The sequence below is a fragment of the Panthera pardus genome, unplaced genomic scaffold (genome assembly GCF_024362965.1).
Source record: "Panthera pardus isolate Hobbes unplaced genomic scaffold, ASM2436296v1 HiC_scaffold_11, whole genome shotgun sequence".
Taxonomy (NCBI): domain Eukaryota; kingdom Metazoa; phylum Chordata; class Mammalia; order Carnivora; family Felidae; genus Panthera; species Panthera pardus.
This window is the reverse complement of record NW_026526666.1, coordinates 103,618,533-103,643,670: the sequence shown is the minus strand read 5'-3', so window position 1 is coordinate 103,643,670 and position 25,138 is coordinate 103,618,533. Positions and strand designations below refer to the sequence as shown.

The 25,138-nt window shown below is 51.7% G+C and overlaps 1 pseudogene; it reads right to left on the bottom strand.

The window, feature by feature from the left end:
- Positions 1-24,118, bottom strand: part of LOC128775940 (basic proline-rich protein-like) — a 41,988-nt pseudogene extending 17,870 nt beyond the window's left edge.
- Between the last annotated feature and the right edge of the window lie 1,020 nt (positions 24,119-25,138).

Sequence of the window (25,138 nt, the reverse complement as noted above, 5' to 3'; positions counted from 1 at the left end):
GACTTAACTGACCTCCTCCCGCTGTCCCCAAGTACCACTGGGGACATTTCTGTCACACAAATGAGGGCGGTGAGCCAGACGCTCCTGGGGACCCTTCCAGCGCTGGGATTCCAGGAGGGATACGCTCTCCCCAGAGGGCCCTCCACGCCGGCCCTGTCCGCTCGCACCCACCTGCCCAGAGGCGGCCCCGGGCCTTCTGGAAGGGCTTCCTGCAGCCACAGGCTTCCTTGCGGAGCCTTCTCCTTTCTCGACCCAAGGACACCATCCGGAGCTAACCCTGTGGAGAGCAGGCCACGCCTGTCACACGCGGAGACAACAGCTCACTAAGCGTGTGTTGGCCGAGGGTGAGGTCAATGACAAGAGTAAATTGAAGTGAAATTTGTTAAGAGCCCTGGATTGCTACAGCCGTGCTCCCCTGCCGTCCACACGGTTTTGTCTCTGATATACATTATGCAAATCTCCCTCCCTCTCTCTCTGTCTCTCTAATGGAAGAGTCTGGCTGGGTTTCCCCGGATTTTTAAAGTAGAAATTTAAATACAATATCTGAAGCTTTTAGCCTTACTTATGGCAACACAAAAAATCCAATTATCAATTAGAACTGATAATGTTTTATAGACTGTTCTCTTTATTAGAGCCATATTGCAGCTAATTCTAGAGAACAATTTCTCGGAAACGTCCCTGGGTTATGGTTTCACCGACTCCAGTTTGCAGAAGATTTAGGATCCCGGCGAGAGCCAGCCGGGTGTGCGGAAGGTGGCCGGGGACGGCCCCGCTGCACCTGCTTAGCCCTGTGCCCCTTCCGTGCCCGGACGACACCCACCGCAGGCTCAGGGTGCCGGAGGAAGCAGCCCCCCACCCCCTGTAGCTTCCCCACCAGCATTTCTGACACCAGGTACGGGCACCACTCCTCTGCCGGCCGGGAAGCAAGTCTCCCCATGACCGCCTCCACGGACCTCCGCGAGGTGCGCATTCGCAGATCAAATCTCACACCTTTTGGCGCTCGGTTCACCCTCCTACCAGCAGTTCAAGCCAGTGCCCGAGCTCTGCACGGGGTCATTTTTCCAGGCTGAAGCTGGAGGGCAGGAGGGGGCAGTTTCTGCCTCAAAATGCAAACCCTGCCAGGCGAGTAGACACAAGCAGGGGGCAAGGAGTTGCTTCGCAGAGCCTGTCTTCCCAGGACGAGGATTTTCACACCCTTACCGAACTGGGTCCCTGGCAACATCCAGGCACATGTCATTCCTGGTTTTCCCGTGGAGAAACCTGCACTCAGGAAGGTCCAGGAGCTTGCTTAAGGCGTCAGAGCCGCGAATCGGGGAACCAGGACTCACAGCCGTGTGCTCCCTGCGTGAGATGCTGACACTGGCAGATGCCTTTATGCTGAGATGGTCACACAGAACTGCTTCTGTGTAAATGGGATGGTCGGTGGGTACCTGTCTGCCCAGGAGCCGACTTCGGGGCCCTGTCTTGTGCTGCGTGAGACACACCCACACATCCGTAGTAGCAGGTCCTGACAGTTTTGTTTCCATGCTCATTACATGGCTGATTAGTAGTTCGGACTGAACTAAAATTAACTCACACTTCCCAGAGCCCAGCACAGCCTGTCCCCACCGAGGCCTCACTCACTGGACAGGTAGGTGGTGAGAGGATAAGTCAACCATCGACGGGGAGCAGGGCGGGGGTGGAGGGAGAAAGCATCCTTCCTTCCTTCATTCCGTGCACTGATATGGATAATGCTGGGCTGACACAGCTTTCATTGGGACTCCCCGGATGGTGTAGCAGACCCGTCCCATCCGTGGGGTCTAAGAGGGGCTAGGTCTCCATCTAGGGTTCTCCCTCCTGCTCCCACCCCAAGGCCATCAGACGACGCAGGCAGCTCAACAGTGGTCACCTGCCACAAGAGAGAGAAAACCCAACCTCCTTTAGGAGAAAACAAAGTCTAGCCAACGGGCCCACGAGATAGGCTGTGCTGGACATGGGAAAGCCAAGGTCAAGCATCCCCCACCCCCAAAGTGATGGGCTGAGCAGGAGACCTTGCTGACTTCTCAGCGAATACTGTGTTTGCCTGAGTCTAAGGCCATACACCAGGGGTTCTGCCAGTGGATGTCTATTGATGGGGTCATCTAGAGAGCCACATCCTGATTCCAGCACAGGAGACGGGGTCTCTGTGAGCTCTATTTTGTGGTTCCTGCAAGGCAGGTGGGTAGGCTTTTCCTGTCATCTGTCCCCCAAGCCTCTGTTTCGGGCTGGTTTGTGGCTGCCTCTCTTTTTCCCCGGGGACCTGGGGGTGGGGGCCTTGGAGCTCTGCTGGTGGGAGTCTTAGCTCCTGGCAAACAAAACTCCACCTCCTATTTTAATGAGGAAAAACAGTGGTGTGGAAGGAGCTTGGAGTATGTGAACTTGTCTTTGGTTCATGGGGAGGGGCAGGCTTGTTCCTAAAACCCCAGAGGGGAAGCCCTTCTATGCTTCCCTTCTGGATTTTCCACAAATACCCCCAGGCTAAGCTTGGTTCCATCCCAACAGATTTCGCTGCAGTGCCCGTGTCCCCAGAGCTGAGAAAGCCCTATGGCCCCAGGAAGAAGCCAAGTCCCTGCAGGGCCAGTGAGTGAATTCTGGTCCTTGAGAAGATTTCCCTTCTCTCCTTCAGTCCAGGGGCCTGGCCTGTTAGATGTCAGCACCTACAGTTAACGCCTCTCTTCCCAGGAGACAGACACATGCCAACCTAATGATGAAGGGCTAAGAATTGCACGATAATGGCTTTCCAGCAGCACAAAGACCCAACCGGCTCCTGAGCATAAGTGAGGGATGGGGCAGGGTCTTCAGGGAGTTTAGATGGGCACAGCTTCCCAAGGTGAAGGGGAGGGCTTAAAAGGCACCCACATCCACGGCAGGACCCACACATGGCCGGATGCTGACGTTCGAGGGGGTGAGGGACACACCTTCAGACCCTGATTCGTAACCTGTGGGCGCAATAGTGACCGTATGACCGTCAGCTGGCTGAGGACGGAAAAGACAGCGGCACAGAGATTTTGGGCGGGGGCTCAGTGTTCTCATGGGATCAAGGACGGAAATTCAAGGAGGATAGAGAACCCAGTGCCTCTACCTTAATTATCGCCCTGGGGACCCCAAGGCCAAAGACAGATATCTGCTCACTTTCATCCAGGGATGGAAGCCAGATCCTAAAAGATCAGTTGGAAGGATGCTCTTGAACGGCTCACTAATGACAGCTCTTGAAGCTGTGTTTGCTTAGAAGACTTGTCTGGTCAGGCCACTGGTATGGCCAGGAGAGCCCTGGGGGAGGCAGACAGGGCAGCGCCGTCCCCCAATTAGGTCATCGACTCCTTTAAGCTGCAAGGACCTGGCACCAGGATCCTTCAGGCTGAGACTCAGAACCTCCTCCAGGTGGCTGGGTCCTAAGGATCACCAAAGACTGCTGGGTGAAACAGAAAACTCCAATGGGTTTGTTCCCTTGCTTGCTTCTGTTTTGTTCTGTTTTATTCACCAGGAACAGAAGGCCTTTCACTTCCCCCCTTCAGGCATGGGGTGATTTAACCCCCCTTTGCTTGCTCCCACGTCCCATCCACCCAGGCAGCTCTGAGATGCTCCACAGTCTGCCCCATTTTGCAGACAGATGTGGGGTCACCGGTGCCTTTGTGTTGACCATGGCAAGCTAGCACCCACGTCTGAGACAGCATGCGGCCGTCCCTCTCCACGGGGGTGTTTGCCAGATGAGCGAACTGGGAGAGGGTTATCAGACTTTTTCTCAGTGTTAGCATGAGGACATCAAGGAACCACCTTGGAGGTGGGAGGAAGACAGAGAGACCCTTCTAAGGTGACCCTGAAGCCTGGAGGAGGACTAAGGAAGAAGCAGGCACATCCCACCACATGGACATCCTCCTGTGGGCTGTTCCTCAACACCTGGCAGGGTCACAGACGAGAGAGAGGATCCTCCTCGAACACCGCAGAGTGAAGGGGTCCCGAAGGAAGAATCAGGAAATAGGATCCTGGGGTCCAGGGGTGCTGGGCCAGCCTGGGGCTTCTGTGCCTCGTGGGTCTTTGAGGACACCTGCCTTTCAGGGCAAATGGATTAACTATGCCTGTTTTTACTTCGTTTATTCAAAATGTGGACTGATGGGGCTCAGAACACACTACTCCAAATATGGCAGCTTGGCAAATGGGTTGTTTTAAGCTGAAGGAACTTGAGAAATGGCAGGTGTGGGAAGGAGCCCCTGATCTGTCCCCGAAGCAGCTCACGACCCTCCTGCGAGAGGTGACCTCGCTGTGCCCAGAGGAAAGGAGCATCCTTATCTCTGAAAAGATGGGGAGGTGCTGAGAGGCATCTGAACGCACAGCCTGTGCTGAGTTTGCCCCAGTTCACCTCCCTGAGCTCGCACCCTTTTGTCCGGTGACTTTCCACTCTTTGTCAGACCTGGTATGAAAAGGCTCAGGTTCAACCCCATAGCCGTGTTTCATTTCCTTACAAAGGCTGTTGAGGGAGGCTGTCGTATCCCAGAATTCTTATATGAGATATGTTTGTGTTTTTCTTTTATAAATTGTTTTTTAATTTTTTAATATTTATTTAAAATTGTTTTTTAATATTTATTTATTTTTGACAGAGAGAGACAGAGCATGAACGGGGGAGGGTCAGAGAGAGGGAGACACAGAATCTGAAACAGGCTCCAGGCTCTGAGCTGTCAGCACAGAGCCTGACGCAGGGCTCGAACTCACGGACCACGAGATCATGACCTGAGCCGAAGTTGCCGCTTAACCGACTGAGCCACCCAGGCGCCCCTTTTTAATGTTTATTTTTGAGAGAGAGAAAGAGACAGAGCGTGAGCGGGGGAGGGGCAGAGAGAGAGGGAGACACAGAATCCGAAGCAGGCTCCAGGCTCCGAGCTGTCAGCACAGAGCCCGACCGGGGGCTCGAACTCACAAATGGCGAGATCATGGCCTGAGCTGAAGTCGGAGGCTTAACCGACTGAGCCACATTTGTGTGTTTTTCTCTGGGTAATCTGCTTTTTGTCACAGCACGGGCTAAGAACCTCAAAGGGTAGGAGGAAAAGGATTTTTTCCTCCCCTAAAGGACTGTGTATTTCCCCTTCATTGGTGGTTTGTTTTAACAAATGATGGCGGTGCTGTGTGCACCCTACAGCTTGCGTGGACCACCACCGCAGTGCACAGACGGGGCGGGGCACACAGCCCGTGTCTAATGCGCTCAAGCTTGGCTGTCCGGCTGTGCGTCTATGGCTCAGCTCCTTGCTTGGCTGAGGGACTGTGGGAAAGTCGCTCAATTTCTCTGTGCCTCTGTGATCTCATCTGTAACAAGAGGGCAACAATAACTTTCATTTTGCTGGAGGGGGGGTGGTACTGGGAGGTGCTGGGGGGGGCGGGGTTGAGGAGTCAGTGAATCAATACATATAAAGTCCACAGATCCAGGCTTGTTACTACTAAGTATAGACCCTTGATCATTGCCCAAAATTGGGGAAAGTTCAATGAATTATTTTACACATAACAGAAGCATGCGTGCCAAGTACAAAATGATTCTGACACTTGTTTAAACCGGTAAGTCAGGCTCTATGGGACCGTGATGTGATGATGGGGGTAGAGGCCTCTGCAGGGGTCGGGCGGGGGGGAGGTGTCGGGGGTTCTGCAGTGGGAGAGGGATGAGCTCAAATCTGAACACAAGACGGAAGGTAGGATTTCTAGCCAAGGAGCAGGACTGGGGGGAGGCAGCAGGTGCAAATTACTGAGAGGGCAGGAAAATTCTTCACTACACTGACCCAGCGGGACTCTTGCTGAAGGCAGGCCAGGGGATGAGGGGTTGCTCACATAGAGAGAGTCATCAGATGCTGAGGCAAGGGTTGTGGCTAAACCAACCTGATGGGGTTCTCGCTCCAGCTGGGTGGTGCGTAGCCAGACGTGGAAATCCGTAAGTCCAGGCCCAGCTGGGAGGCAGAGACAGCTGTCCCGACTACTGTCTGGTCATAGCCAAGCTCTGTTCAGGCAGCAGGAACCAAATCTGGACAGTTACCTTTCAGAGCACTGAAATCAGGGCGATGGCGATCAGTTTACTTTGTAACCAGTGATTCCTGGGCACCTGCTGGGCACCTCTCACTGCCCTGAGCTCACCCTCATTTGCTTTGCAACCAATGATTCTCATTACTTCGCAACCAATGGTTCTGGAGCCCCCGCTGGGTGCCACCCACAGCCGTGAGCTCATCCTTGCCTCACGCACTGTTTGTTCCTCTCCCAGCCCTGGGAGGTACAGGCTGAGCAGCAATGCCTGGGATCCGGAGGCCTGGGGGTCAACCAGAATCGGGAAAGATCCTGGGCCAAGATTGTCCTGAGGCAGGGTCTTGATGGCTGGGCAGCTCTGCCTCATCAGACGGGAGGCTGAGTCTCCAGAGGCCTTACAGATCCCAGGACCTGCAGTTCTGAGGCCCGCTGTAGGTAAACAGCCTTCTCAGATCCAATCCTTTGGCAAATACTGGACTGCACAAAGCACTTTGAACAGCATCTTCTAGCCTTTAAAATGCTGACGTCCGCTGGGAGCCAGGCGTGGGATGCCAGGTTCCCAGGTGAATCTGACTACAGAATATTATTTTTTATGGGATCGTCTCACCAGTTTCCAGTGCAGGCCTGCTGGGAAGACTGCCCGGATGCTCTCAGAGGCCCTCTGCGGTTATAAAATCTCCCTGGCCTGCTAATTGCACAAGACTGAGTATCACCTGGCACTTATGAAAATACGCTTAGAGAAGGAGTAAAGGAATATCAGCCTTCCTCCCCCCGTCGGTGACAAGGAGGGTAAAATATACTGCCCCCTGCTCCCCAAGTCTGCATCAGGGCAGACGGGCCCTGCAAAGCCACTATCTCGTGTCAGGTGGAGGGGATCTGTCATTGCTGCCTTTCCAACCTTTCCGCCGGGCCTCTGCATTCCGGCTTGAAAAATCGTCCCATGTTAATTGTCAGAGGCTGTCTCCCTCCTCTTCCCCCAGGACAAGGGCTGTTGCTTTCTCTTCATTGCGACAGTTGTCAAAAAGAAAGACAGCTCTCCCCCAGATGGTCGATGCCGTTTCTTGGCCCGGAGTGTTTCGTCTACGAGAAGAGCTCAAAGCCATTGGCACTGGGATCTCGGTGAGAGAATCTGCTCGAGATTTTCAAGATGGAAAGAGGTCCAGCATTTTGTCAGGGGCCTGATGATGTAAATCCAGAAGGGGCCTCCAAACCTTACCAGCTGTGCTCAAGACAGGAAGCTGCCTACTGTTCCTTGCACCCTTGAAGGCTAACAGCACCCCCGATGTGGGTGTGTAGGAGCTCTGGCCACAGCAGCCCTTCCCGTTCACACTGGCGTCTGCCCTGCCCTGTAGATGCTTGAATCGTCTGATGGAAATCTTCTTTCAGGGGGAGCAGGTGCGTCTGACAACTGGTGCAGTGTTTCTAAGTCGTAGTTTGTCTTGGGAAACGGGTGATGTCATATCAGCCACCAGGGAAAACGTAGGACCTTACAAATGTATATACGGGCCAGAGACACAAGCAGGCGATTCACAAACACAAACACACAGCTAGGAAGTCAGTGTGGAAAAATGTCTATGTCGACACTAAAAAATGCAAATGAGGGGCACCCGGGTGGCTCAGTGGGTTGAGCATCTGACTTTGGCTCAGGTCATGATCTCACAATTCGTGAGTTCGAGCCCCCACGTCAGGCTCTGAGCTGTCAGCTCAGGAACCTGCTTCAGATTCTGTGTCTCCTTCTCTCTCTGTCCCTCCTCCTCTCATTCTCTCTCTCTCTCTCTCAAAAATAAACATTAAAAAATAAAATAAATAAAAATTAAAAATGCAAACGAAACAATATGTGTGTGCGTGGGTATGTTTGGGCTTGCCTATCAAACTAGAAGGAGCCATGTACATTTTGAGAAGCCAGTTAGTGCAATGGTGAGTCTTAGTCATTGCTAGTGGCTACGTGGACTGATGTTTTGAGCAATATTTTTCAACCCTTTTAGAAAGCCCTGTGAAAGGAATAGTTAACACGTCACAGACACCAGGTCCAAATTTAAGTGCCACAGACACGCTGGCATGGTGGCCAATGCAGTGGCTCTCCTGGCAGGTGCGTTATAATCTTCATCTCGTTTTCTGAAGAGAGAAACAGAAACAGAAAGCGTTCAAGCGACTGGCCTATGGTTGTGCAGCTAGTGAGTGAGAGACGCAGAATTCGAACTCAAGACACGTCCCCCCACCTCTCTCACTCTCCCACCCTACGTGACTTACTCGTTCGTTCTGTGCCTGTGAAGGATCATGGGTACACTCTCCCATGATGGCTTTGACAGGAAGACGCTTACTAGTTTGTTTATGGTGGTGAAGACTTGGAAACAAGTACCTGGGATAATACACTGACGCTTAAAAATAGCGTCTAGGATTTCAGGTTATAGCTGTCAAAGGGAATGCAAACACACTTATCTTCAGTGCCTACCTAAATCCTACCAAAACGAGGTTCGGTGGAAATTTTTAGCAACACCCAAGATCACAAGGACAATGAGCACAGAAAAGGAAATGGAAACATGGGTTTGGATGCTGAGAAGCAGAAAGACAAGTGTTTATAGACTGGGCCGTCCAAGAAAGGAGAGTCCAATCAATGGTACATAAAACACAGAAAACAGAAAAAATTCAAACCTAAAGGAAAACATGCAAACATAGAGCACCCCCCGTGGGCTCAGGACTCAATGCACCTGTACCATGGATGCAGACATGGGGCCCGACCTCTCCCTCCACCAGACATGCCTCCCCCCACTCAGTGCACTGGGCTGGGTGGGAGACTAGAGGTTTACTCTCTGGAGAGGCTAAACCAGAGGGGCACTGAAACGTGAGGATTAGATGGAGATTTCCTCCTGGTTGACTCTCAGCATCCTGGTGATCAGACTTCTTCCAGGGAAGAGACGGGGAGGGTCTTCTCTGGGAAATCTCAGCAGCCCAAGAGAAAAGAGCTGAGACACAAACAGCAGAGTCTCCCCAGTGACATTCCAGGCAGGTGGCCTTAGTCGACTAGTGCCACCATCTCTTGGTATCCCTGATCAACTTTTTAGGGCCCTTCTATTAAACTTGAACAAGCTTTTTGGACACATGGGTGGCACAGGTGGTTAAGTATCTGACTCTTGATTTGGGGTCAGGTCATGACCTCGTGATCATGAGTTCAAGTCCCCATCAGGCTCTGTGCTGACAGCGTGGAACATGCTTGGGATTCTCTCTCTCTCTCTCTCTCTCTCTCTCTCTCTCTCAAAATAAATAAAAAAACATTTTTTACTAATCTGAGCAAACTTTCAATAATTGCTAAATATTTGAAGAAGTCTTGTAACATAGACAGATACCAAACAAGCAAACAGAACCCCAGAGAGAAAATGACTATGGAGGAAGAGGAAAACCAAAGCCAAATAAACAAGAAGCATGCCAATAATATCCTCAGACTTAGAAGAGAAGATGTGTCATCTATTTAAAAATTTTTTTAATGTTTATTTATTTTTGAGAGACAGAGAGAGACAGAGTGTAAGCCGGGTAGAGGCAGAGAGGGAGGGAGACACAGAATCCAAAGCAGGCTCCAGGCTCCGAGCTGTCAGCACAGAGCCTGATATGGGGCTCAAACTCATGAACCACGAGATCATGACCTGAGCCAAAGTCGGATGCTTAACTGACCGAGCCACCCCGGTGCCCCAAGATGTTTCATCTATTCAACAAGAACAGAATGCCACTAAAAAGGAACACTTACAAAACCAACAAACCACCACCACTAACAACAACAAAAAAACAGTTGGGAGTCATTAAAAAGATAATGGCAAACTTTATCAACTCAGAATAAAGGTTCTAAGATAAAGTTGAGGAAATATCTCAGAAAGTAGCAAAATGACAAAGTGATTTAAAAAAAGATTAAAAAATTAGAGAATTAACCAAAAAAAAAAAAAAAAAAAAAGGAGGAGCAGGAGGAGAATTTGGAGAGACCATGGATGGGATTGGGACAGGGGAGTAAATCATCAAAGAATAGTAGAGATAAGTGGTCATGACAGTAATCCTGGGTCCCTCAAGCTACTCCAAGCATGTTTACTGAACTCAAGCATCGCATATTTACTCATGTAATTCTAATAAAAACTCCTGAGGTAGACATTATTTTTCTCCTACCTTATAAACCAAGACAATAAAGCACAGAGAGGCCAGAAGATTGATTACCCGAGGTTACCCAGCTGGTAAATGGCAGAGCGGGGATTCGAACCCAGGAGGCGGCAGGCTGGCTCTCTGGTCCAAGACGCAACTACGTCACTAGACTGCCTCTCGGTAAAACAGCTTTATAAAATCCAAGAAATATTTCAAGTTTGTTCTCCAGACCTGACGTTTCCAAATTGAAAAGACTGTTTGGGTGTCAGGCACAATGAATAAAATACTGTGCATACTAAGGCATAAAACTGTAGCATCGTGGAACTTCAGAACCCTGGGGACAAAGCAGAAACCCTAAAAGCTGAGAGAAAGATGAAAGAGAACACATTTCCTATAAGATCAAGAATCGGAATGACATCTGACTTCTTCTTAAGAGCCGTGCTGGAAACAAGGAGAAAATGGAATAATGCAATGCCTTCAGTTCTGAGGCAAAGGGAGTCAGAAGGGCAGTCTATACTCAGCCAAGTGCTGAGGGAAAGGGAGGCAGAAGGGCAGTCTATACTCGGCCAAGTGGTCAAGTGTGGATGTTGATGTTGAGTAAGGACATTTTGGATACACATGGCCTCATGCACCTGTTTCCTGGAACCCGAGGGAGTCAACCAGAGGGAAGAAGCCCTGGCATCAGAGAAAGGGGGTGCACAGGAAAGTTGGGTCCCTAGGGTCGTGGGGAAGGAGACTCTGACAGTCGTGTATCAGAACAATGTCTAGAGCAGAGCAGGTTGGGAGACTGGGAGGGATGCCACCAAGATGAAGTTCCTTGGATGCATTTGAGTGAACTAAGAAGGGACTCCAGTGAGAGTCAGTTTCTACAAGATTAGAGAAAGGCAGGCAGACAAATGAGACAAACCGAGAGCCAACACCCAAGACGGTCAGCTATGTTGGGAATACACAGTTATTCAAGGAAAAGACAGATGACGTCACAGTGCCCACTGAATCAAAGCCACCTGTTAACCTCCATGTTTGCGCGTGCACGGAATCTTAACCACCGAACGTAGATCTGATCAGATGGTGACTCCCTCTTTATTCCTCACGGTGGGGTAATGGGAGGGGGTGAGGGGTGGGCGTGTGTGGGGGTGAGGACGGTCAGCGTGTTAAGCATCCCTTGTCCTCAGTGGCAGGCCAGCAAATAATGACTGAGACTGAAAACCAATGGGTATCAATGGGTTATGTATGAACCCAGGGGGAAGGATGGAAAGAAATGGAAAAGAAGAAATGGGGAAGCAGTAACCTCTGGGGAAGGGAAGAGGCAGGAGTTGAATCCAACACTACTGATTTATCTAATAAATCTTACAGACACAGTTGATTCTATAACTATGCGCCCAGGTAACTGGTTACAAGAAAAACTCAGTAAGAGAAACGATGGTGGATGTGAATGCCGTTTGGAAGGGGGACAACTGAGAACCACGTGGTTTGGGTGAAGTGTAGGGTCCCAGCGACGCGAGGAGTACAGCAAGCAAACGACAAACAAAACCAGAGAAAAGACTCGAGGGAGAAGCATCAAGCATTGAGGTGGTTGGTCAGAGAGGGGGATGTTTTAAAGGGTCGTCTTTCAAGTGTTTCCAGCATTTTCCGTCATGGGGTGACGTCCCCCATGGTAACGGGAAGTGGAGGGGAGAAAAGCTGCCCCTGTGCAGTGATGGTCCCCGCTCACCGGTAGTCCAGGGTCATGGAGTAAACGCGGTCTGTGTTCTGCTGGGAGCTGGGTTCACCCTCCTCTTCGTGATGTTTGATGACACCCATGGCAACTTGGGAATGACAGGCAGTGGACAGAGTGGGAAGAGCTGGCAAAGGAAAACAGCCGTCTCGATGAATCCAAGGGGAATGGTGGGGGACACTGTCCGTGCTGATGGCACCTGGCTGGTGAGCACCTCTCCAATCCACCCCCTCTCCACCCCATGCTGCCTCTGGACATCAGAGGCACTGGACCACAAACCGTTCTCCTGTGCTGCTCCCACACACATCCCTGCTGTGTGGACCGCTTTGGTCCCCCTCCTCTCTCCCCTTCACACTTCGTCCGGGACTGTGAAGGACACCCCACAACAGAGGGTCCCAGGACCCCCACCATCATTCTCACAGGTGTGAAATCGCTGTCTCCCCCTGGGGGCTTCCTGGGGGCTCCCGTATAAGGCCACACACATGGGGGACACTCAGCAAAGGAGCAGATCCTATCTCAGAACGAAGCAGGGGACGGAGAGTTTCTCAAGGTGAATCTGGAGGAAGTCAATGGCTCCAGCGGGGGGCTGCAACAGCTTACACACACTTGTCAGTGAAGTGGTGAACATCTCTTCCCAACTCCATGTTTGAATGACGTCTCGTCAGCAGCTTGGATCTCGTCATGGCAGGGATATTACACAAGGTAATCAGTACACATTGTGAGGAAGCTCCCAAGCCTCCTGGAGAGCTGGACATTAAGAATTTACTCCTGGGGCGCCTGGGTGGCTCAGTAGGTCGAGCGTCCGACTTCGGCTCAGGTCATGATCTCACGGTTCGTGGGTTTGAGCCCCACGTCGGGCTCTGTGCTGCCAGCTCGGAACCTGGAGCCTGCTTCGGATTCTGTGTCTCCCTCTCTGTCTGCCCCTCCCCTGCTCATGCTCTGTCTCTCTCTCTCTCTCTTTGTCAAAAATAAATAAACATTAAAAAATTTTTTTAAAAAGAATTTACTCCCACGATACCGCAGATAGGGACCCAGGTCCTTGTTGGCCAAGAGCACTTTTTCCTAGAAGCAATCAATAGCCCAGTGATGCTGGTAATGGCCACACCATTCATTCCAAGAGCATCCCAGAGATGGGGCTCAGGCACCTGCAAGGACTTTTCCATTTGGGAAGTGTTAAGAGCCTTTATGATCTGAGAAGATTGCAAAGTCAGGGCTCTCTACCTCCAGACGACTCTGGCTCTCGCCTCTGAGGTTTTCAGAGATTTTAGTCACAACCAAGGTGAGGGCAGACAGCGGGGGGGGGGGGGGGGGAGGGGCCCAACCACGGTCCAGCTCAGTGGCAGGGACCAAGGGAGCCTTCCACAGCAGACTTTGGAATTCTTGGAGAACAGGTTTAAGCGTTGTCATATTTCAGAATTTCTGCGTGTGCCTGGAAGGCAGTGGCAGATCACAGGCTATCCCTCTCTGCACCCCGTTGCCTGGTTTAAAAATAAAAAATGCAGTAAATGAGTCCTGGGTCTATCTGCCAGCATGGGTGTAATAAAGATTGATACTTTGCAGGAGGCTTCATCTCGGAATGCAAATATCGTTTCCATGAATCAAAATCTCAGCAGGTGATAAAAAGAAAATCATTGTACAGTGCCAGGCCCTCTGGGTAACACTGGGTTTCTGAGTCATAAGTCAAGGGGTTCTATGAGGTTCTGTGGGCTTCTAGGGCTCCTTCAGGGCCTCTGAGGTCCCCGGTAAGGCAGCCTACAGGCTTTTGAACCCCAGAATTGATGGAGTGACTGGGTCTCTCAAAGACTGCTCCTTCCCAGAGACAGGATTCCACCGTAAGATAAGCTATCATTTCTTCATTCTGTTCAGCCGACACACACGGACCTTGCTTTTGCCTACACTTTGTGCTGGCTGCATCCACAGCCCCCGGGTGATTTGAAACCTCAAGCAGCTTCATGAGACAGGTGTGCTCCAGCCCGCACAGGACGAGATGCAGGTTCTGAAGCTGGAGGGCGCTTCGCGGAACTTCTCTCCACGCCACCCTTGCTTACCTCACCCGCCTCCAGACATACTCTGCTTTCTGGCCCTCACAGTGCTGCCCTCACCCTTGCCTCAGGGACGTGGGTTGTGTTCTTTCCTTAGAAGCTGCTTTTCTGTACAGCTTCACAGACTCGGCTCTGAGCAGAGCCCTGGGTTACACTCCTGTGTCACACCGTTCATGGCACCTGCTCCCCGCCCCTGCTTCCTCGGCACAGACACCGTCACCCCCACTGCACCTTCCCCAGACCTGCTGCAAGGAGAGCTAAGGCACCATGTGCGACTCTGACCTCTACTAATTACTACGATGTCATCGCCAACGCCCTGGTCTTCACCGACCAGGGCAACTGGGGGTCTTGTCTCATGAGCGTGGAATCCTCACCTCCACTTGGTCGACCTCCCACTCTGTTTGCTTTGCCTCACTTCTGTCCTAGTGCAACTTCTCACCCCCAATTGTTCATCACTTCATAAGATCGTGGGAGACCTGGGCACAGTCCCCTAAATTAAATGACTGTTCGTATTCTACGTCTACTAACAGACCCTGATAACTTACCCCCGATCTCATTAAATGGGGTTCCCTCGGGTCAGTATTGTCAGCTAAACGGTGGGAAGCATCTCTCTTTGGGGTTCCAGGTTCTGTGGGTCTGTGATGCCAGCCTGTCCCCTCCCAGGAGGCTGGTCCCTCCAGAGAAGCAGAGGGGACTCTAGCTTCCTGTTTTGCTAGATGATGCTTTTCAGAATTGGTGGGTAAACCGTCAAAAAGGGGAGTTTAATAGTGAAGAGACAAACCAAAAGAAAGAAAGAAAGAAAGAAAGAAAGAAAGAAAGAAAGAAAGAAAATGGGGGAAAATGTTTCACAAGTCGTTTCACAGAAGATGTACAAATGGCCAACAGCACACGTAGCAGGAACATCATTAGTCATAAAAAGATGCAAATTTAAACAATGAAATATTTAAGTCGTAAGGAAACACAAAGCGTTAATTTGAAAAACCCCAGAAATCCCAAACTTCGGCAAGACTAAAGAGAAAGAGAACAGCGTTGCAGGTGGCAGGTAAAAACGGCACAAACACTGGAAAGCCGAGGTGTCCCCCAAAGCTAATACACGTTTACCCTGGGATTCAGTGGTTCCCCTTCTAGGTGTTTACCCAAGAGAAATGAAAATAAATATTTAGAAATCCCAACCTGTACATGAATGTTCGTGGCAGCCAAATTCATACCCAAACAGGAAACTATCCACACGCCTACCCACAGGAGGATGGGTCAATTCTACTTCTGTGCAGAAGAATGCTTCTCAACAGCGCAAGTTAACAACCCAGAGACGCAACCTAGGGAGCGCACAGACCCGATGCTGAGAAAACGGGGCACCAGGGCACACACTGTGTGGTTCTGCCCGCTTGAAGTTCTGGAACAGGCAGAACTACCCTATCTGGGCATTAAGATCAGGGTCGTGGCTGCCTGTGCGTGTGGAGGACTTTCCGGGTGGGAGAGACATTCTCTAGTGTGACTGGAGTGCTGTATTCACGATGCGCATGCATATATGTCAAAAGGCATCCAAGCAGACACTTAAAATCTGGGCACTTCAGTGCACGTGAATTCTGTGTGTGTGTGTGTGTGTGTGTGTGTATGTGTGTGTGTGTGTGTTGTGGGGGGAGCAATCAGGGTCTCCAGGTCCTAATTTCCCTTGTGCAAAACTCAGGCAACTTCACTGATCAGCACAGACAGTTTGGATGAGTGCATTTGCTGTGGACAGAATTACCTGCCGTTCCTTACCCCTCCCTGCCCCTGCACCCGGGCCCTCGTGAGGCAGCGAGGCTCAGCCCGAGTGACCGGAAAATACGTGCACCTCTGAGATCACTTGACTGCTTGTTACCCAGCAGCAGCTGGCCGATGCACTCCCCTCCCTTGGGGAGAGGAATGCTACCATTGAGTCTCCCCCCAAACATCATTTCCTAGCGGAGTCTTACTTCCACTGTCTCACGGTTATTGTGAATGCCGCACCCCCACCCCAGACTGCCAGGATCGCCATCAGACTTTCTATCGTTTATCCTGTAGAGTCAACCTACTACTTTAGCTTGCTATCTGGATTCCACTTTAGCAGCCCCCAGCAGCCCCCATCCTCTCTGCGCCCCAATATTTCCCTACATCTCACAGCCAGGTGTAGACCTGACCTACCCAGCACCCAGCTCCTGACAGGATTCCTGCCCTCCCCCACCAGCATGCCCAGAGGCCACACACAGAGGTTAGAAGCAGAGCATCCCTGTGGATATGGAAGCAGAGAGTGGGGTTCATCAAGGGGGTCAGGATGTGTCACCCCAAAATAGGCCACTTCGGCCCAAGATTACTTTGCGTCAAAGGCCTTTGAGCTCCTGAAATCCCTTTTCTCCCTAAAAGGAAAGCTTCCCAAAAGAAGCATCACTATTAATCCCACCCCCAGGGGCAGGTGCAATCTCTTCTTCTGGACTCTTGCAGCTCTCACCCATTTTCCTAAGGGCCCATTTACCTCTCAAACAAAGTAACTGGTGTTTCCATTAGTGTCCCCCACCCCAAAGTCATTTGTTCTCCCAGAAGTGTCCCTCTGCCCCTGCCATCCCCCAGTAACATGTATATAATCTCTCAAATCTTATTTTGGTGATGCCCCTGTCCATGTAGAACTGAAAATTAATAAGTGTGCATGCCTTTTCTCCCACCACTCTGCTGCCGGTTTTAATTCACAGCCCTCAGGCACATAACTTAAGAGGGTAGAGGACAGGACTTTCCTCCCTCACAACCACCTATATACTGAGAAGTCAGATGGTGGAAGCAGGAGAGATTAGAAGACGTAAGATTTAGAAGCAGAGCCCAAAGGGTTTTCTTTTGTTTTGTTGTAAATAGTTCTGGGTCCGACTAAAACACCTTGCTTCCGCGTCTCACTTCCCAGCGGAGACAGGATGACTGGAAACACCCTGCCTGGGCTCCCCCTTGCTCCTCCCGTGGCTCGCGGAAGCCCAGACCTGTGATTCATAAGGACGCGGTGCTTAATGAGGCCGGAGGCGCTGAGGACCCGCACTTGAACTGTCGGCACAGAGGGAGAGCCCGCGGCAGGGAGTAGGGATGGCAACCGCTGTTCGGGCCATCAATATTAGTTAAATTTAATAGTAAGGTCTTATTGACTATAAGAGTCTTAATTATCAGGAAGAATGACCCTGTCTGTTAACAGCAGAAAAATGATCAAAACCGAAACCACATAAACTTAAATTGTTTGCTTGTCCTTTTATAAATAAGATTAATTGGTTAAATGGAGCCTATAGGTTAAAAGGGATAAGTGGCAGTTTGGGTTTTTTCTTTTCTTTTTTTTTTCCTGACAATTGCTTTCTTAGCACTCTCAGACTTATGCTCTGGAGGTTTGATGGGGAACATTCATCAAAGAGCGTTATTGCTACCATGTTTTAATGCGACTCTTCTCTGATTCTCTCCCACCTCTGTGCTTTGTCTGGGAGGAGGTTAACAGGCCTCCCGGCTGTCGGAAGGATGTTCTCAGGGGGTGGGTGTTACTGAAGTCTCCCTGGGAAGCCAGCCCAGGCACACGTGCCTGCACGCACACACACACGCACACTCACAGGTGTGCGTGCATGTGTGTGTGTGTGTGCGCTCCTGCCCTACCCTGCTCTTGTCTGCAGCCAGCACTGCTGGTACCTGGAAAGATTGAATGCTGGCTGAGCCACATCCCTGCAGATGTCCCAGGGGACACAGAGGACACAGAACCCATTTCCCAGGCTGATTTCTGTTAGAAAGTCTGCGTCCTGCCTCAGTACATTCTCCTCTGCTAACAGAGGACTTAACTGTCTCTGTTCTTGAGTGCACTCTTTGGGTGGGTGGGTGGGTCCCCCCTCCTTCCTCCTATCTCCCTCCTCCCTTTATTCCTTTCCCACCCTGAGCGGACAGTTACCCTCGCCAGTCTTAAGGACGTGATGGACCATCAGGGAGCAGACTTTTGTCCACACTCTCGTCTCAGGGTGAACGCCCACTTCTAGGAAAACCGGCGACTCTCGCACGTCGATGAGAACCTGTCACATGTCCAAATGGTGTGGGAAGTACACATGAACAGAGAAGCAGAGGCCACTGGAGGGCACATCTGCAGTGATGGCTGGACATCATTCAGAGTCAGACCCATGATTCCTCAGAGCCTAGGAAGTGGGAAGCCAGAGGCGCTGTGGGCTGAACTGTGCCCCCCAGTTCATCTGCTGGAGTTCTAACCCTCCGTAAGTCAGAGTGTGACTGTTTTTGGAGACGGACAGGGCTTTTGCAGAGGGGGCTCCTAATCCAAGAGGACTGGTGTCCTTATAAGAAGAAGAGGGGGGCACAGACAGGCACGGAGGGACGATTGTGTGAGGACACAGAAGATGGCCATCTACACGCCAAGGACAGAGCCTCAGGAGGACCCAGCCCCACCCACACCTGGATCTTGGGCCTCCAGCCTCCAGACTGTTGGGGAATAAATGTCTGCCCTGCAGGTGCCCAGGCTGGGGTGTTTTGTTACGGCCACTCCGGCAGACTAACCCAATGTGTCACTTCCGCTCTGCTCAGGACCAGGGAGGAAGCAGGTGGGGTCCTGCCCGGTTCTTACCCTTCAAGGACGTTCTGCTCCAGTCCCAACTTGCATGGCATTTTTAAGGCATAGAAAACATTCCTGCCCCTAAATCAAAGCCTTATATTTCAAAGGAAATTTAATAAAGCATGCTTTTGCAGCCTCATGGAAATGTGTGCTATGCAAACAGTGAAGATCCTTGTCTGAAAGTAATTCTCTCCTGGCTCCTTTGGCCACCAAGGGAATGATATCAAAAGATCGGCAGTGGTTCCAAGCTCATCGCTTGTCAAAGCGAGGCGAAACTCAAAGCTGCCGACTTTTGTGTCCCGAGCTAAATTTAGCTAATCACACCTCCGAGTTCTGTTCTCCATCCAGGACCCCTGGCATCCCCAGTGAAAGGATTAGCGGTGGTGACAGCAGTAATGATAGTTTGTGCTTTTCGCTTCTTGCTTCAGACAGTTTTCAAAGGACTCTGCCACCGTGACTTCATTCACGCCAGCTGAGGCGGCACGGGGCGGGGGGCGGGGGGGAGGATGCTGTGCGGTTTCACGAACCGCAGGACAGACAGATGGAAAGGTGCACGTGCAGACACGTGCACAGCATCAGCCTGTGTGAGGCACGCCCTCTGTCCTCCAAGACTTGCTGAGGACACAGGGTGAGCTACCACCCTCGTGGAAAGTTCTGGAGAAATGAAATGTGTCACCTCCCTTTGTCTTGGTGGTTCCAAAGTTGCCGGATACAGGGGTGACTTGGGACACTGCTCCTTACCAGAGCAGCTCACGGGTGATGCCCAGGGGTCTGCTGCCGGTAAGGACCATGGACAGCGCCGTCTCATGCGCATTCCCGGGAGAGCCCGCCCACCTGGGACAACTGAAGGCAGAGAGACACAGGACCTTCCCGAGGACCCAGGACACGATTTCTTATCTGAGCGGGGTGGCACAAAGTGACCCACAGTGGCTTTATAGGGAGGGGGCTGGGAGGGTGGAGAGGCATCTGCTCCCCTGCTTTACTGTGGGGGGATTTTTACAGGAAAATCTCTTCCCTCCTGACGTTTCCATGGTGACAGGTGGACGTGACACTCCAATATGACCTCTACCTCTCGTCTTCACGTCACTTGTTCATCATTAATAGCGTTTCTGCAGTGGCTCCGAATAGAGGTGGGAGAAATGGGATCTTTAAGGCCCCTCCCCCTGCCGCACCCCTGCCCCGGGCACCTCAGCTCCTAGGATGCGGATGTGAGTCATGGTTCCAGATATATTAATATCTGTGAGTCTGCAGTGACCCACACAGGGGCTGTCTACGAGGGGCGGCCCAGCCATCCACCAGCTCTCACCCCTGCTCGGCCTTCCTGGGTTCCAGAGAGGTTCTGGGCGTGTCAGGATGACAAGGGGCTGCACCCCTCCCTGGGAAGCTCTCAGACCACAGAGCAGAGGAAGGGCTCCTGGCAACAGTGTCATCACGATTCTGTGTCTGCCCGGAGCCCCAGAACATGCCTCTGGAGGCCCACCCGGCCGGCTCCGCTGCCCCCCACACCCTCTGCAGCCACGCCAGCCCCTCCCCACTGCTCAGTGTGCTCCCTCACCCCTGCAGGGCCTTGTGGTCAGCTCTCTGTCGTCCCCCAGACTTCGGTTAGATGCTCTCTCCTCAATGACCGCAATGCCGCTCAGGCCACCGCACTGGAACACATGGACTGGGTGGCTCACACAGCAGAGCTCACCCCTCGCAGCCCTGGAGGCTGACGGCCAAAATCGGGGCGTCGGCGGGATTGGGCCCTCCTGGGCCTCTCTCCTCTGTGTGTGGACGCCTGTCCTCTCCCCGTGTCCTGATCTCCTCTTTGTATGAAGACACGAGTCCTATTGGTCTAGGACCCGCCCCTGAGGCCTCAGTTCACCTTAATTATGTATTTAATAATTTAATAATATGTAATAATGTAATAATTTAATAATAATAGCACACGATTCAATCCATAACAACCACCCCGTCCATAGATGAATGGCTGGCTCTGCTCTGGGCACGCCAGGTGAGCCCCTTGTGTCCCTCATCCCAGACCTGCCATGTGACTCCCTCATGAGCCTTCCTCCTCCTGCTACAGGGTGGCTGCCCCCTCCTCTTAGGCAAACTAACATCCCTTAGAGGTGAGGAAGGGGGTGTGTTTGCAGAGTGGAAATGCCAGCAGGATGGGTTCTGCTCACTCTAAAGGGTCAGGGGCACCAGGTCCTGTCTCCAGGCAGCCTGAAAATGATCAGAAGTTCTGCGGGGCTCAGCTGGTTGAGCACCCAACTTTGGCTCAGGTCATGATCTCTCGGTTTGTGGGTTCAAGCCCCGCGTCGGGCTCTGTGCTGACAGCTCGGAGCCTGGAGCCTGCTTCAGATTCTGTCTTCCTCTCTCTATTCCTCCCCCACTCGTGCTCTGTCTCTCTCCCTCTCTCTCTCAAAAGCAATAACTAAAACACAAAAAAAAATTTAAAAAAAGAAGTCACACCAGGCTCGTTGCTGAGGCCTGGCCTGACTCTTCAGCAGCGGCCAGTGGACCCTGAAGAGGCCCCCGTGGTCCAGTCTCGCCTCTGACAGGTTCTTCCCTCCAGACGGTGGATCCTCCCAAACGGTGACCCAGGTCTCCACAGTGGCCACTGAGAACAATTGTCTCTGCAGCACCTGACTCTCCAGGTCTCGGATATCCGTGAGTACCTGTCTCTGAACAGTTGCAGACCCAGGAGCTGGGGCACAGCTCAGCAACCTCCCTCCGGCCTGTCCCCTTCTCCTGCATCCCAGCTCCGTCACCTGCCACGTGGCCGTGCTACAATGTCATCCCTCCTGTGGCCAGTGGCATCCAGGGTAGTTTTCTGGGTCAGCCTTGCTTGCCTCTGACAAGAGTCTCCCAAGGATCTGCTGCTGAGCTGGGATGTCCCCTCACCCATATCCCGGTGGATGCCACTGTCCCTTGTCAGAGAGCAGGCAGTTGTGATTTTGTATGGCGCATTCGCTGGGTGTAATGAAGAGAGAGAGAGAGAGAGTTCACAGGCCTGGGAGAACCACATGCCTGCTGTGTGGTCCTGAGCATGTCCCTTGCAAGCCTGGTTCCCATCTTCCAATGGGGATGCACTCATTCCGGTAGCTTAGCTTAAGAAATGGGTACCCAGCAGGCCCTTAACGTGATGAAGCGCTGCCCCCATTGTTAAGGGAGGCTGAGGCTGAGTCCACACGGGGGTCCAGGAGCCAAGCTGCAGAGAGACGGGGAAGTCAGGGAGGTCTGGGCCCGCGTCATGGAGCCCCTGGAACACGCAGATCAGCGAAGGCTGGTATCTGGTGGCCTCGGGCCACAGAGTACCTGCCTCTCACCTTCTCCAACTTCAGACTCATTTCAAGGGGTGGAAATGAGCCAGGAACTTGGGACAAATTGTTAAAAATAGGGATTCATTTTTATTTACTTAAAAAAATTTTTCTGTTTATTAATTTTTGAAAGAGAGAGACAGAGCACAAGCAGCGGTGGGGTGGAGACAGAGGGGGACACAGAATCGGAAGCAGGCTCCAGGCTCTGAGCTGTCAGCACAGAGCCCGACGCGGGGCTCGAACCCACGAAACGTGAGATCATGACCGGACCCAAAGTCGGACCTCAACCGACTGAGCCACCCAGGTGCCCCGGGATTCATTTTTAAAAATGCAGAACAATAGAAACCCATCTAGCATGTTTTATGGGTGAATACACACTGGGGAGACAATTTAGGACTGCATTTTCCTCTTTTCCCCCTTTCAGACCTCCTGCTGGGCAGATACAGTTTCTTCTTTTCTGCCCTGTCTCCTGGTTCTCTCGTCATAGTTTCTACTTCCTGTTATCATTTCTTTAGTGATGACTGACTTTAAATCATAACACGCCTATTCACAAAGCTGGATGACATTTAATGGTATGTCTGTGTGTCACCAAGAAGACTTCAGTTCAAAACCGTCTTCGTTCCCAAACTCCTGTTTTTGGTGGCTAATATTTCAGTGCCATCTGGTTTTCAACCCTCTGCTCTGTTTTTTTTTTTTTTTTTTAAATATATCCTTGATTATTTGGAATTAACCCATGTGTTCACAACTCTATTTGCATAGGTTTTCTGGCATCTTTACTGGCTCTTGTTGGGTTTGATTTCCTCCTTGTTGGGGCGCATCCTTTCACACCTTTTTCAAAAAGGCTTGCTGAATGGCAAACAGGGGACAGTAAAGTCTTTAGGTCTGTCTGAAACTGTCAAAAGGGTAGATTAACAGGCTACAGACCTTCTAGGTTAAGAGTTGTTTTCTTCAGTATTTAAAAACTTACTGTGTTGAATTCCATCCTTTGTGCTGTGGGTAAGATGTCTGCTCTGCGTTTTACTGTGGTTATTTTGTTCTTTTCCTGCCTCTTTCCTCTGGCGGAGTTTAGGGTTTTTGCTTGCCCATGTGTGGCATTCTGTGGATTCCACGATTTTCTCTTGGTCGGTGGGCTTCAATAGATTTACTAGAAAGTGTTCCCATGTGGATGTGTTTATTTTGCACAGGGCTTTTTTTTTTTTTTTTTTTTTTGGTTTCATTAATCTAAGTGCTCACATCTTTCTGCACTCTTGAAACGCTGGCAGCATGTTTTCTCCCTTTCATGTATTTTTAGACACATGCACAAGTTTGCTGTCCTGTCCTCCTGGTCCGAGCAGATCGCCACTCCCTGTCGGCTGCCTTGTCAGCTATCCCCATCACCCTCCTGCTCCGTGCACCTGCCGGCTGTGCTTGGTCTGCTAGGTCCCTCTCCAGAAGGGACATCTGGCCTGTGACAAGTCTGCCAGCTTTCTTGGTCCTTGCCCGCTTCTCATATCTTCTGGAAACATAAAACTTTTAAAATCTCACTCATCGTTTTTATTACCCCTTCCTCCTGAGGGGCTGACTTTGTCCTTGTTGGATCTGCCAGTTCTGATCTTGGGTCAGGTGCTTCTTTTCGTGGGGGGTGTTCTTTTTTTTAATGTTTATATTTGAGAGCGAGAGAGACAGTGCAACTGGGGGAGGGGCAGAGAGAGAGGGAGACACAGAGTCTGAAGCAGGTTCCAGGCTCTGAACTGTCAGCACACAGCCCGACGCGGGGCTCGAACCTGCGAACCATGAGATGAGATCGTGACCTGAGCCGAAGTTGGACGCTCAACCGACGGAGCCCCCAAGGGGCCCCATTTGGAGGGTGTCCTTGTGGGCCTCCTGACTTCTCCCCCTGCGTCCACCCACTGTTTTCCCTACTGGCTGTGGATCCATCGGCGGTCTGCTCAGGTCCGAGTGCCCACTCTCAGACTGGCACGCTGCTGGAGCTGGTGTCCAACCCAGACCTGGACAATGGCTGGTGGGCAAGGGGAGGTCTCTGAGCAAGGCTTTCTTCCTCCAGCGGGGCTCCTGTGACCCGCCGGGGCCGCCCATGGATCGTTGGCTGTGTGACAGTAACGAAGACCTTGCTTGCTCCATTCCAGACAGGAAGTTCTAATCCTTTCCCCACCTGGGTCCCTGCCACAGACACAAGTGTGAGTGTGAAGGCCACACCCTGTTCGGCCAGTGTGGGGTCCTCACTTTCCTGGCCACAGCTGCTTCGAGCGGAGCTGCTCTCGTGTCCCCACAGGACGAGCACTTCGATGCTCCCCGTGGGTGTCCAGTGCTCGGCCTGGGGCGCCGGTTCCCAGCCCCGGTGGGGCATTCGGGTCACACTCTGCCTGGTTCCCTCCGGGTTCCTTCATCTCCGACCTGTGATTTTCCTTTCTGGTTTCGGGCCCTGACTGACACTCCGCAGTTGCTCTGTTACGGTTAACCTGTGAACACACAGCCTCCCTATGTCTTCTAGAGCTGTACCCGGCAGTGGCAACAGGGAGGCCTCTCATAGTCTCGCAAAGGAGGGAAATGCTCCCCGGAAAATAGTGCTTCTCACCGTGGGCCCTCGTGGGGGCTTCCTCAGGTCAGAATCTGTGTTAAGAAGATCAGACCACGGGGTCCGGAATCCCCCTCCTGGGAATATATCCCGACCAAACGATGTCATTGTCTCGAACGCATAGCTGCACATCTGTGCTCAGTGCAACATTATTCACGACAGCCGAGATGTGGGAGCCCCCCAAGTATCCATCGATGGATGCATGAAGGATAAAGGAAATGTGGTATGAGTGTGTGTGTGTGTGTGTGTGGAATATTATTCAGCCATAAAAACGAAGGAACTCCTGCCACTTGTAACAACATGGATGGGCCTTGAGGACATCATGCTAAGCAAACTAAGACGGAGAAAGACGGACATCGCAGGATATGATGCGCACGTGGGATCTACAAAAGCCCGACCGGTGAAAACAGAGCCGAGTGGTGGTTACCGGGGGCCGGGGGATGGGGGAAATGGGGAGATGTTGGTCAGACGGTTACATTTCTGGTCATAAGATGAGTAGTTCAGGTCCCTAATGTGCAGCATGGTGATTGCAGTCGATAATGCTGTGTTACACGCTCAGAAGTGGCTGAGAGAGTAGATCTTAAATGTTCTCACTGCAGGAGAAGAAGGTGATTGTGTGTCTGGCTCACCTGACTGTGGTAATCGGCCCACAGCACACACGTGTATCCGGGCACACGCTGTGCGCCTTCACCTTACGTGGTGTTACATGTCAGTTACAGCTCAGTAAAGCCAGGGGAAAGAATATTTGTTAGCACAGCAGATACTCAGTGTCTGTCATTTGTCACCAGCGAG